General features: G+C 45.2%; 2 non-coding genes across 2 annotated transcripts; both read left to right on the top strand.

Moving 5' to 3' along the window:
• Nucleotides 1-585: 585 nt before the first annotated feature.
• trnav-cac (transfer RNA valine (anticodon CAC)) lies at nucleotides 586-658 on the top strand. The gene has a single exon. It is a non-coding gene; the product is annotated as a tRNA-Val (tRNA).
• A 12,889-nt stretch (nucleotides 659-13,547) lies between these two features.
• Nucleotides 13,548-13,638, top strand: trnar-ucu (transfer RNA arginine (anticodon UCU)). Its single transcript is given in 2 exon segments — nucleotides 13,548-13,584; nucleotides 13,603-13,638. It is a non-coding gene; the product is annotated as a tRNA-Arg (tRNA).

Raw genomic sequence — 13,638 nt, 5'->3', positions numbered from 1 at the left:
ACGGAATCTCCCCAAACCTCGAATGAAATATAGCCGCTGGCGTGCGCGGTTCGCTCATCTGCTTACAATCTTCCACATCCAATGTTCCAATCTTTCTGATCCGCAACGGTTGACATTGGGGGTTGGGCGAAGTGCCTGAATCTCTTGTTTTGTCCATTCCCAACCCTTCTCTTCCTGGTAGGTTTATCTTTTCCCCACTTTCCTCAGTAGGTGTTGTTATTGCTCATGTCTGTTTTCGTTAATTATTAAAATCTATGCCCAGCCGATTCAAAACAGCGTCACTGTCTCGCAGATGCAGAAAGGAACTCACGGGAGTACAGGCGGATTGTGAAATATTTGATTAAATTCAAACACCGGGCCTTGATTCAGCGGGAATCACATTGAGTTACGGCGGGGTTGCCCTGAATGTTGTTGGACGCGTAACTGATACACTTGATTCAAACTCTTATGAATACTGAGCTTGATTATTTTCAGATACTTTAGCCATCAGTCTCTTGAACGGGGACCGAACAATTATCTGCAAGTGTGCATTGTACAGATATCTATACTGATCTGTTGCTGCGGGACATGCAAAAGTAATGCTGTGTTTCTGTAGTGTAGTGGTTATCACGTTCGCCTCACACGCGAAAGGTCCCTGGTTCGAAACCAGGCAGAAACAACCCGAAGCCCTTTTGTTGAAATCAATTTACTGGTGTTACGTACCCCGTAACTGGGTTGCCAAACCAGCAGAAATGGACCACTTAGTTGGAGTCTGGATCACCAGAACTAAGAAAGTTTTATTAAAGAAATAAGTAACACAGTACTCTAATCGTAAGGATATAAATGCAACAAGTTAGCAATGATAAAACACACATGTACAAAGAACTAGGATAATAGGAATCAATCAAGCTCTATCTCAGTCTAGGGGTAAAGTGATCAGTCTCAAGTGACGCAGAGTTCAGTTCAGCTTAGTACAGTTCGCAGTAATCGCTGTTGTGCCGTTGGAGAGAGAGAAAGCGAATGCAAATTTCGAATCAAACAGACCTTTGATGTTCCTCGCAGTTAGCTTTCGGGCGAGCCCTTTTACTGTCTTCTGAGGTAACCGACTGTGACCTCTCCATTCCGCATACGATCGTTCTTCCGCGGTGAACCCGGTACCCAGGCAAGGGCGGACACACACACCAGGTTCCCGCCGATCGTATCTTTTCACCCTGTGCGTTTATGGTCGGTCCTGCGACCAGACCTCCACACTCCACCAGCTTGTGGGGGCACACCGCACTTCCAGGGTCTCGTTATCTCGTGATCTCGTGGTGTCTGTCGTGCCTTAGCGAACCTGTTCCTTCTATCACCCTGCTGGGGTATCGCCTGTTCATCAAACTTCAAACAGTTCAGGTTCAAAGCAACCGGTCTGTCAATACTCGGAACTGTGCCTCTTTTCCTTAATCTCTCTTCTCTCTCATTAACATTTTGAACGCTTCTCTCTTTGTCTCTCTTATCTCTCTCATCAGCATCAATCTTCTGATAACTTGGTTCTTCGTCACACTGGAAAGGCTCTCAACCATTCATTTATTCTCCTTCCGTAATCGACAACATTCACTCATCTCATTCTCGCCCTTTTACAGCACAAATTGTAACATATCACCGTATCCCACATTATCCTGAATATGATAATGCATTTCTGTTCGCTCAACCGCTTCTAATCTTCACGGTGTATGTCCCTGATCCACAACGGCTCACATTGCGGGTTAGACCCTGTACTAGGAACCGTTCCACTTCCAATTGCGAGTAAGAGTGAATTACCTTTCAGGTGATCCACGTCTTTCGCCAGACTGATTTGCTTCTAGTGGGATACAGTATTGTCAGAGCAAGGTTTCTGCGCAGATGCTGCTTTCGTTTTGAGATTGCAACAAGTTTCTGATCAGGACGATCTCCTTTCGTCACGGCGGTTTCCTGATGCAACGGTCGCAGGACAGTTTTTACAGCACAGCATCCCATGGCCCACTCACTTTCTGATTCGCTCTTACACGGATACACTTTGAAGAGAGAATGCCTCCTGCGCTGCGGCCGTCGCACCACCCACTGGGAATCGCATGATTTATAACTATCTTCACTTGTTCATGATTGTCCGACCTCTGACGTCGCGGCCTAAACGAAGTGAGGTGTTGCAATTAGTCCACAAGGTGAATTGTGGGACAGTGTTCTCACGGTCACGGCCACGCTGTCCGAGAGGTGTGGAGAATCACCCTAAAGACTCAAGCTATCCTTATAAGACTTGCTTTCTAATGCATCTTGGTAAATCTTCTCTGCATCTTCTCAAAATCGTCTTTTTTAAAAAAGATGATGAGTAAGCTGCTAGAGTTTCTCTCTTTGGAGCGAAGGAAGATTGAGAAATATAAGATGCTAAGAAGCATAGCCAAAGTGGACATCAAGCGACTAGGTCTCAGGGCGGCAGTAGCTAATACAACGGAACCGCAACGCATAATTTTAAGATGAATAGAGGAAAGTATAGAAGTCAAAAGGGTGGGTCAGAAGTAGGTTTCAAGTTCGTGGAACGCAATACCAGCGATTATGGTAGAGGCAGATATATTAGGGACATTAAGAAAATTCTTCGTTCGGCGCATGTTTGAAAGAATATCCCCAGGACCTGACAGGGTATTCCCTCGGACCTTGAAGGACACTAGTGTTGAAATTGCAGGGGCCCTGGCAGAAATATTTAAAATGTCGGTGTCTACAGGTGAGGTGCCGGAGGATTGGAGAGTGGCTCATGTTGTTCCGTTGTTCAAAAAAGGATCGAAAAGTAATCCGGGAAATTATAGGCCGGTAAATTTGACGTCGGTAGTGGGTAAGTTATTGGAGGGAGTACTAAGAGACAGAATCAACAAGCATTTGGATAGACAGGGACTTATTAGGGAGAATCAACATGGCTTTTTGAGTGGTAAGTCATGTTTGACCAATCTATTGGAGTTTTTCGAGGAGGTTACCAGGAAAGTGGATGAAGGGAAGACAGTAGATGTTGTCTTTCATCGACTTCAGTAAGGCCTTTGACAAGGTCCCGCATGGGAGGTTAGTTAGGAAAATTCAGTCGCTAGGTATATATGGAGAGGTGGTAAATTGGATTACACGTTGGCTGACATTTCGTCTCAACGCTCTTTCCCTGTCCACCCCAATCCTTTCCAAATTTCGTCGTCAGGTGCAAATCCAATCAGGGACTGAGAAAGAGAGACTTCGGTACAGAGTTTCTTTATGAGTCGGCTTACGGTAAAACAGCAGTGAGTTACAAAGACAGGAACGGACAGGGAGATGTGAACGGGAAGTCAAAGTGTGAAAGAGTTAGACAGAGAAATGGCGAAAATCCACCGGCATAGCAACAGAATGGCGGGACTATCGGGTGAAATGCCAGCCGGAACGGAACCGTTGTGCCCCACCCTTGCGACCACCGCATGGAATAGCATAGCATCAGCAGTTTACACGCTGCAGTGTTATTGCTGATGCTTGCAGCAGGAATATTGTAGAGTTTCACGGGAGCGACCGGAATCGAACTCCGTTCATATCCCGAAGCCAAAGCTGAAATATTATTCCTGCGCAAGACCGAAGCACAACTCATTTATATCTGAAAGCCCGACCTCGCAGATACCGCGGGAAATGGAACTGGAACTGGATGATATCGGCCATGATTCCGCAGCGTTAGGGGGCTTCTGCATATCAATGACCTACCACGTCCGCAGACCAAGCAGTAAGCAAAATATCTGGCCGTTAACTGGCCCTCTTTCAGAAGGGGAATATGGAAATAAAGCAGGAAAATGAAAGAAAAACACATCAGTCTGTGCCCACGCATCACGTCACCATATCGACTGTTGATCACGCTCTTCTCAATTGTTTTCATTAAGACCACGAAGTCAATGGGCTACGGAAAACATTGAAGATGGAATGCTAGGTCACATCATTCTCAGCAGCTGTAGGAACAGCCTCAGACAGAAGAAGCATCTTACTCTTCAAATTGCGAACGTATGAGAGCACAGAGCGAGTCAGAGAGAGAGTGAGGGTGGAGAACATCACGTTATTGTGTACAGGCCGCCCTATATCAGGCACCCGCTGTGGCGACAGGAGAACGCTTCCTAATCGGGAATTTTTTGCAAACTCAGCACGACACCAGCATCTCGAAAGAGATCCTTCATATGATGATGAAATCCCACTAAAATCAATCCAGACGTGCGATATACATAGAACACGTGAAAACTATTTCACTCCAACTTGCGTTCGGAAGTGAAGCGGTTCCGAATACAGTGTCGAACCGCCAATTCGAGCGGTTGCGGGTCAGGTATGTACACCGGGAAGAATGGTAGCGACAGAGCGAACACAAAGGGGCCCGATGCACATTGTAAACGCCAAATGATTATTCGGGTCTGGCCAGCGAGTCTGTTGGTAAAATACCTTTAAATACGTATCATTCTCAGTATCAATAAAACATCGAATCCGTGGGCCGTGTCCGCTGACGATAATTTTGACAGTAAACTTGTGCAATTGAAAGATACTCCCGCTGACACAGGCGTTTGAATTGCACCACCATTGTTCCGTCTTGGTTCCAGTGACACTTCGGACAGATTCCACGTGTCAGTGAACCTGGATAGGAAAAATATTACTTCTCCATTTTCAGTAACCTCTAACTGAAATACAACATCTCCTTCAATTATGAATGTAAGCAAAAAACAAACCACAGTGATATTAGCAGTACATATTTTGTCACCAAGTAAAATCACAGATGTTTTCATATCATAATACAGTCGTGCAAATATCTCACCATGTAGTTTACTACTTTATCACCGCTTCAAAATTACAGTAGTTATTAGATCCGCCGCTATATCAGACATGATCGACGTCCCGCTGTCAGCAGACGCTCGTACAACGTAGCTGGTCAACTATCAGGCAGCTCTGCGCCCAGTATACGTTAAGACACCAAACGGTGAAATAGCGTGTTCTGACATTTGTGACCCATATATCCGTGTTACTGTCCATATCCCCGTACTGCAATTTCTTGTCGATCAATGTGTAGAAGGAAGTGCGTCATTTTATTTTTTTTTCCTTAAAATTTTGCAAAACTGGGCAGATCAAATGAGGATTCTTAACTGTCGGAAGAAGAGAAAATCTGCAGATGCGGGAAATCTGAGCAATACACACAAAATACTGGAGGAGCTCGGCAGCCCAGGCAGCATCTATGCAAAAAGCACAGTCGACGTTTCGGGTCGAAACCCTTCAGCAGGACACTGGAAGATCCCGCTTATTCTGGCAGACGGAGCGTAATTGCACGGGAATCGGTCTCCCAATCTACGTCGGGTCTCACCGATATAGAGGAGGCCACACCGGGAGCACCGAATTCAGTACATAACCTTAATAGACTCGCAGGTGAAGTGTCGTCTCCCGGTGGCCACCCATTTTAATTTCAACTCCTAATCCCATTCCGATGTGTCTATCCAAGGCCTCCTCTTCTATTAACGTGAGAAGGCCACACTTAGGTTGCAGGAACAACACCTTACAATCCGTTTGGGTAGCCTCCAACCTGATGACGTGAATATCAATTTCTCAAACTTCAAGTAATGCCTCCCCACCCTCCCCCCCCTTCATCATTTCCCACCCCCCGTTTCGTCTCTCATGTAATCTTGTTGCCCGCCCATCCCATCCCTCTGGAGTTCCTGGTCTTCCTCCTCCCCCTTTTTTTCTTCCATGGCCTGATGTCTCTTCCACCAATCATCTTCCTATCTCTTGGCTTCATCCCTCTCCCTATCGCCTGGTGTTTCTATTTACCCGCCCCGCACCTTTCAAATCTACTCCTCAGTGTTTTCTTTTCTCCAATCCTGCAGAAGGCTTTCGGACCGAAACATCGACGGTGCTTTTGATTTCCATAGATGCATCCTGGCCTGCGAAGATCGCGGCTATGTTTCATTAGGAGTATGAAAATATTCGGCTGTAAACTGGAGAGCATCCTGACAGGTTGCATATGTCTAGTATGTGTCTGTTGGGGGTGAGGGATAGTGGGGCTGCTGCAGTACAGGACCGAAAGCTACAGAAAGTTGCAAAATTATTCAGCTCCATCTTGGCTATTAGTCTCAGTAGTATCCAAGACAAGGCTTTGTCCATTATTAAGGAATCCCACGACACAGGGCATGCCCTCTTCTCATTGTAGCCGTCAAGAAGGAGAAACAGAAGCCTGAGGCGCACACACAGCGCTAACTTTTACCAAGGTCTCAGACCTTAATTAGCTTGTTAGGGCTATGGCTTGTTCATAGTCATCGTTGGGAAAGGCCAGGTGATGAAAATTTCAAAGCTTTATAAATACTCTGACTCCTTAAACCTTGTCCCTACAATCATGGGCTCCTCTAAGCAGCTGCCTAGCACTCTGAAAATTAAAATAAATTATGCCCACAAAGCAGAAGGCTATAAGAAGATAGCAAAGCGTTTTCAGGTAGCCGTTTCCTCAGTTCATAATGTAATTAAGAGATGGCAGTTAACAGCAACGGTGGAAGTCAAGTTGAGGTCTGGAAGACCAAGAAAACTTTCCGAGAGAGCTGTTCATAGGATTGCTAGAAAGGCAAATCAAAACCCCCGTTTGACTTCAAAAGACTTTCAGGAAGATTTAGCAGACTCTGGAGTGGTGGTGCACTGTTCTATTGTGCAGCGACACCTGCACAAATATGACCTTCATGGAAGAGTCATCAGAAGAAAACCTTTCCTGCATTCACGACAAAATTCAGCATCAGAAGTTTGCAAAGGAACATCTAAACAAGCCTGGTGCATTTTGGAAACAAGTCCCGTGGACTGATGAAGTTAAAATAGAACTTTTTGGCTGTAATGAGCAAAACTATGTTTGGAGAAAAAAGGGTGCAGAATTTCATGAGAAGTACATTTCTTCAGCTGTTAAGCACGGGGGTGGATCGATCATGCTTTGGGCTCGTGTTGCAGCCAGTGGCACGGGGAACATTTCACTGGTAGAGGGAAGAATGAATTCAATTAAATACCAGCAAATACTGGAAGCAAACATCACACCGTCTGTAAAAAAACTGAAAGTGAAAAGAGAATAGCTTCTACAACAGGATAATGATCCTAAACACACTTCAAAATCCACAATGGACTACCTCAAGAGGCGCAAGCTGAAGGTTTTGTCATGGCTCTCACAGTTCCCCGACCTAAAGATCATCGAAGATCTGTGGATAGACCTCAAAAGAGAATTGCATGCAAGATGACCCAAGAATATTACAGAACTAGAAGCCTTTTGCAAGGAAGAATGTGCGAAAATCCCCCAAACAAGAATTGAAAGGCTCTTAGCTGGCTACAGAGAGCGTTTACAAGCTGTGATACTTGCCAAAGGGGGTGTTACTAAGTACTGACCATGCAGGGTGCCCAAAGTCTTGCCTGACAAATCTGTTGGGCTTATTTGAAGAAGTAACAAGCAAGATATAAAAGGGAGAATCAGTTGATGTGTACTTGGATTTTCACGAAGGTGCCACACACGAGGCTGCTTAACAGGCCACGGGCTCACGGTATTACAGGAATGATTCTGGAACCGATACGGCAGTGTCTGGTTGGCAGGAGCAAGGCTGGACTTCAGGCAGGGCTAGGTTGGGCTGCAGCCCAGGGGCCCTAAACAGGTAGCTATCATCATGGCGGACAAAAAAAAAATACGAAAGTGGAGCACAGAAAAGAAAAAAAAAAGAAACAAGAAGAAGGGGACCCTGAGAAAGAAGCATTAAAAAAGGACATTAAAATTGACAGAATGTTTTAAACTTGTTCTCGATGATGCAGCAGTATCGTCGCTCTTGTCACAGTCTCAGACAGGTGGACAAATGGAGACTTGTTCAACAGCTAGCGCTAGCATCAGCGTTCGCACAGGACCACCTTGTCGCAGTCAGCAGCTAAAGTTGAAGAGGCAGAGGGCATGACTTTGGGATTCCCGACCACAGAGGCCTGCGAACAACCAAGTCGGGCCGCCATTGATGTTAACGTTTCCGCTACTGAGGATCCTTACAGCACTGATCCTGCTCGCTGGGGAAAGGAAACGTTAGATGATTCACTCCGAGCGTACTGGGCTAAGAAAGGGCCGGAGTCCTGCCAGAATAAGGTATTGGTGTGGGTGGAGAATTGGTTAGCAGACAGGAAGCAAAGAGTGGGAATAAACGGGACCTTTTCAGAATGGCAGGCGGTGACTAGTGGGGTACCACAAGGCTCAGTGCTGGGACCCCAGTTGTTTACAATATATATTAATGACTTGGATGAGGGAATTAAATGCAGCATCTCCAAGTTTGCGGATGACACAAAGCTGGGTGGCAGTGTTAGCAGTGAGGAGGATGCTAAGAGGATGCAGGGTGACTTGGATAGGTTGGGTGAGTGGGCAAACTCATGGCAGATGCAATTTAATGTGGATAAATGTGAAGTTATCCACTTTGGTGGCAAAAATAGGAAAACAGATTATTATCTGAATGGTGGCCGATTAGGAAAAGGGGAGGTGCAACGAGACCTGGGTGTCATTATACACCAGTCATTGAAAGTGGGCATGCAGGTACAGCAGGCGGTGAAAAAGGCGAACGGTATGCTGGCATTTATAGCGAGAGGATTCGAGTACAGGAGCAGGGAGGTACTACTGCAGTTGTACAAGGCCTTGGTGAGACCACACCTGGAGTATTGTGTGCAGTTTTGGTCCCCTAATCTGAGGAAAGACATCTTTGCCATAGAGGGAGTACAAAGAAGGTTCACCAGATTGATTCCTGGGATGGCAGGTCTTTCATATGAAGAAAGACTGGATGAACTGGGCTTGTACTCGTTGGAATTTAGAAGATTGAGGGGGGATCTGATTGAAACGTATAAGATCCTAAAGGGATTGGACAGGCTAGATGCGGGAAGATTGTTCCCGATGTTGGGGAGGTCTAGAACGAGGGGTCACAGTTTGAGGATAGAGGGGAAGCCTTTTAGGACCGAGGTTAGGAAAAACTTCTTCACACAGAGAGTGGTGAATCTGTGGAATTCTCTGCCACAGCAAACTGTTGAGGCCAGTTCATTAGCTATGTTTAAAAGGAAGTTAGATATGGCCCTTGTGGCTACAGGGGTCAGGGGGTATGGAGGGAAGGCTGGGTTCTGAGTTGGATGATCAGCCATGATCATAATAAATGGCGGTGCAGGCTCGAAGGGCCGAATGGCCTACTCCTGCACCTATTTTCTATGTTTCTATGTTTCTATGTTTCTAATAAGGATGCGGATATCAAAGCTTCGGAACGAGTATACAAACAGCAGAGACGCTTTTTCTCCAAATTTCACTTCAAACGCAAGCTCGTAAATGGTAAGTACATATCAAGGCACCGGCTCTTATATTCCTCTTCCACCGGCTGTTTGTTTTTTTTTGTGTGGAGGAGATTGTCCATTTCAGAGAATTTGTAAGTGGCAAAGATATTTCACCGCAACAGAGCTTTTATGCTTCCTCAGAGAAAAAAAAACTTGCAGGTCATCTTCCCAAATGTAAGCATTGCTTTGAGGCTTTACCTGATTCTCCCTGTCACAAGTGCAAGTGGTGAGCGATCTTTCTCCAACCTCAAGCTAGTGAAGAATAGGCTCAGATCCACAATGGCACAGGACAGGCTGAGTCATCTTACTCTGATGTCACCTGAAAGTGATCTTGTTCGGAAACTGGATTTTAGTGATCTGATCAAGGACTTTGATGTGAAGAAATCCAGAAGAACTAGGCTTTAATTTTGAAAAACAAGGTTCTGACTTTGTAAATATCTAGGCTTGTGTGTCAGTGCTGTTCCTGTTTTTGTGGCAATAGGCTAATAGTTGACTGTTTACAAACCTAGTAAGTAATAAGTGGTCTTTACTCTGCAAGTCACACAGCACAGTAATAGGTTAGTATGTGCTAGATCTCATTTTTCAAAAAGATTGTTGGAGTATTGTCAGGTTTCCTAGTTTGCCATAGTGCCATCTCTCTTGGCCTTTTTGTCTCTTATTTCTATTTCATTTTCTCAGAACACACGGTTGAGAAAAATACCGAGATAAAAATGCTTTGGTATTGGTTGAGAAATGAGGCCTATGGTATGTGCAGCAATAGCTAAACAAAGATTTAAGATTGGGTACATCTTACTTCATCTCCCTCATAACTTTACCAAGCTAAATAAGCCGAGGTCAATTTTTGAGATGCTGTCCTTCAAACTAAGAATCTGCATTACTTTCTGTCCTCCCTTTGAAGGCCTGTAAGTTTATAGCCTAAACCAATGCCTTGGTCCACAGCTTTGATATTTAGACCAGTACAACCTTTGCCTTTTTTTTTTTTGCTTGGCACAGCAGCATTTTACGGTGTTGGCAGGGGCCCATCACGGCCTCCAGCCCAGGGGCCCCGGCCACACTAAATCCAGCCCTGGGCAGTATACAAGGAATAGAATAAAGAGAGCCTTTTCTGGTTGTTGCCGGTAACTAGTGGTTTTCCACAGGTGACTATGTTGGGGCCGAATTATTTTACGTTATATGTGAATGATTTGGATGATGAAACTGATGGTTTGCTGCAACGTTTTCAGACGATATGAATATAGGTGGAGGGGTAGGTAGCTTTGAGGAAGTAGGAAGACTACAGAATGACTTGGACAGATTAGGAGAATGGCAAATAAATGGCAGATGGAATACAGTATCGGGAAGTGTATCATCATACACGTTGGTAGAAGACATGAACGAGTTGATTTTTTTCTAAGTGGGAGAAAAAACTAAAATCCAAGGCGCAAAGGGATTTAGGAGCCCTTGTGCATGATTCCCTAAAGTTAATTTGCAGGTTGAGCCTGTGGTGAGCAAGGCAAATGCAATGTTAGCATTCATTTCAAGAGGACTGAAATATAAAAAAGCATTGTAATGTTGAGTGTTTATAAAGAACCGGCAGGGACTCACTTGGATTATTCTGAGCATTTTGGGCCCTTTATCTTAGAAAAGATGTGCTGAAATTGGAGAGGGTTCAATGAGGTTCAGGAGAATTGTTTCACGATTAAACGGCTTGTCATATGAAAAGTGTTTGATGTCTCTGGGCCTGTATTCACTAGAATTCAGACGAATGAGGGGTGACCTAATTGAAACCTTTCGAATGGTGCAAGGCCTTGATAGTGTGAATGTGGAGAGGAAGTTTCCTCTGGTGGGAGCGTCCTTAGAGGAAACAGCCTCAAATTATAGAGGGGTGTCCTTTTAGAACGGAGGTGAGGAGGTATTTCTTTAGCCAGTGAGTGGTGAATATGTGGAATTCGTTGCTACAAGTAGCTGTGGATGCCAAGTCTTTATGTACATTTAATACAAAGATTCATAGATTCCTGATTGGTCACGGCATGAAGGGATATGAGGAGAAGGCGAAGATTGGAGCTGTGCGGAAAATGGATCAGCCATGATGAAATGGCTAAGCGCACTCAATGGGCCAAATGGCCTAATTCTGTTCCTATGTCTCATGGTCGCATGGTCTTATGGTTATACTGAGGAGGGGTCCATGGGCTTCACCAGGGTGCCAAAGAAATACAAGGCATATAAAAAAGTTGAAAACCATTACTCAAAACTACATGGGTGCGCGTCTGCGCAGCAACTGAGATTCTCTCGCGCTGATAGACTTTGTGATAGTGCAGCTAGAATTTTCTTTTATATGATAATATAGTATTGAAATTACGTTCATATAATTGTGAAATATTTACATGTTAATGAATATAATCCATATTTTTAAAAATCCAGCTCAGAGAGGTGGTTGGTCTGTAAAAACAAATTAGAGAGAACGTTGTTCTCCAGTTTTCACAACAGGCGTTTGGTCAGGTGAGCAAGACGCAGATCAGGCTGCATCTGAGGAAAAAGCAGTCATCCTTTCGGACCAAAATCCCTTATCCGAACCACATCCTGTTGAACGTGTCCAAAACTTACATTGCGTTGGCGCTGACGGTGTTGCAAGGACGAGGCTGAGGACGAACCCAAGTGCAGGACACAGGCGCGGAGGCAGAGTCGTGAGGTGTTAGCACCGCCGCGAACGGGGAACCGGTATCCAGGAGAGTCTTTACACGGGGACAAGGTTTACGTAGAGTATCCAGGAAATGATGCGGAGCTGAGAACTGGCAGTCCCAAGGAATCAGGAAACGAGGTTTACTGATACTAGAGTCGACCAACAAACTGGCAAAGCATGGCTGTGCCGCCCGAGTTTTATCCAATGTTCGCTAATAGGAACCAGGTATGCTGTAATTAGTGGAACTGGGAATGATTGGAAATCAGACGAGGGGATTAAGGCCGAATTAACGAGATAATAGCAAGATGGGGAATTGCCAGACGGGACCATGACAGACGGGGCAATAAGAGAGCGGGTCAGGGCAGCGGCAAGCTTACCGTATGTTCCCAGTGCTGGTTGAGAGTCAGTTTAAGCTCAATAGGCCGGCAGCTGAAGATCAGCAAGCCGACTTAGTGAAATACTAATAGCATCCACCCTGCTCTGCAGAGCCCAGAGTATCAGTGAAGGTATTAATGAAGCGTCTCGTCCCGAAAGGTTGACCGTTTATTCTCCTGCAGAGGTACTGACTGACTTGCTGATTCCTCCAGCGTTTTATATGTGTTGCCGAATAAAGCACTGACCAGGCAGCAAGGAGGGGGAGGAAGGCTACTTTAAGTTCCACTCGGTGAATCTAGCGAATATGAAAATATGACCAGAAATCATGTGAGCACCGTCTCTGTGTCAGTAAAGTGAAAGCAATCTCCAAACAGGGCTCTGGAAAACACACACAGAATGTTGGAGGAACTCAGTCGGGCAGGCAGCAACTTTGAAGATGAATGTGGAGTCGACGGTAGGGATGAGACCCAGTTCTGCGCCGGCGGCGCCTGGGAAGAGAAGAAGAGGAAAAGCTTTTCTATGGATGATGAATTTCTCCGGTCCTTATTTGGCATGTAACCTGCTGCCAGTCATCGTGGAGACACGATATTTGAATCCCGTCGGGATTTTGTCATCGCAATGTCTGCGGAATGTGCTTTCTCGAATTCAGCGCATTTCACCCTTTCGAATCATGGCTTCGGCAAATAACGGGCAAATGCGCAGCTCTCTCTCAGCTCTGGAAAAGTTCAAAAGTTAAATGTTGATGCTTTACGCTCGGTCGGAAAACAAGATCAACCTTTTATGAAATAAAAAGCACCTGCGGACTCTAGAATCTGACATAAACGTAGAAAATAGTGCAAACATTCAGTAGCTCAGGCAGCATCTGGGGACGAAGAAAGTACATTTCCAAAACCTTCTGCGTTCCCTCCATCTTACCATTATCTGTCTTTCTTCTGTAAGCCGCCGAAAACCACAGCCGGGTCCGCTGAACGTTGGCAGCATTTTCAGTGTTGGCATTTCCAATGGAAACACAGGGTTTAAAGATAAACAGAGAGTAAGCTTTCGTAAAGAAGAGCATCTAGGAGACTGGAAAGTTTCTAGTCAGCGAACGAAAGGGGGAATGTCCCAGCTCCTTGGGCCAAATACAACAACACATGAATGCTTATAGTCAATAAATGATAATTTCCTGTTGAATAAGTTTAATTTGCATGCATCCAAGCTGCTGAGTGTGGGCTCTGTGGCGCAATGGATAGCGTGTTGGACTTCTAATGACCAAAAATGAAGTAATTCAAAGGTTATGGGTTCGAGTCCCACCAGAGTCG

Source organism: Mobula hypostoma, chromosome 2, assembly GCF_963921235.1.
Source record: "Mobula hypostoma chromosome 2, sMobHyp1.1, whole genome shotgun sequence".
NCBI lineage: Eukaryota > Metazoa > Chordata > Chondrichthyes > Myliobatiformes > Myliobatidae > Mobula > Mobula hypostoma.
The sequence above is the reverse complement of the archived record's forward strand: the minus strand, read 5'-3'. Positions and strand labels throughout refer to the sequence as shown.